At 27.9% G+C, this 312-nt stretch overlaps 1 protein-coding gene across 1 annotated transcript in view; it reads left to right on the top strand.

The window, feature by feature from the left end:
- The window catches only part of LOC119588093 (conserved oligomeric Golgi complex subunit 8-like), a gene marked incomplete in the record, with an annotated part of 12,586 nt that overhangs the window by 7,599 nt on the left and 4,675 nt on the right, over positions 1-312 (top strand).

Raw genomic sequence — 312 nt, 5'->3', positions numbered from 1 at the left:
ATCATAGGGTTTTGAAGATACAGATCTATAGGCTTCTCCTCCCAAGGTATATAAAAGAAAATTTTTGAAAATGTTGAAATGAATAGTAATTCTTGCCATTGTTGATGAATTTATATTTTTCTGCAACTTCCTGTTTCTTCTTTTAAATTATGTTTCATTCTAACTTTGGACAGTTTAATAATTTTCCATTTGTGTTTGGTATCTGTTACTTCCTTTTATCAGGGGGAAGTCTAGTTAATTTTGGAATTTATTTATTGATAGAAAACTATTGGAATGGTATAAAAAAATTGAGAAGAAATTAACTTCCTTGTC

The sequence above is a fragment of the Penaeus monodon genome, chromosome 23, assembly GCF_015228065.2.
Source record: "Penaeus monodon isolate SGIC_2016 chromosome 23, NSTDA_Pmon_1, whole genome shotgun sequence".
NCBI lineage: Eukaryota > Metazoa > Arthropoda > Malacostraca > Decapoda > Penaeidae > Penaeus > Penaeus monodon.
Note: the sequence above shows the minus strand (reverse complement) of the source record. Positions and strands in the feature narration are given on the sequence as shown.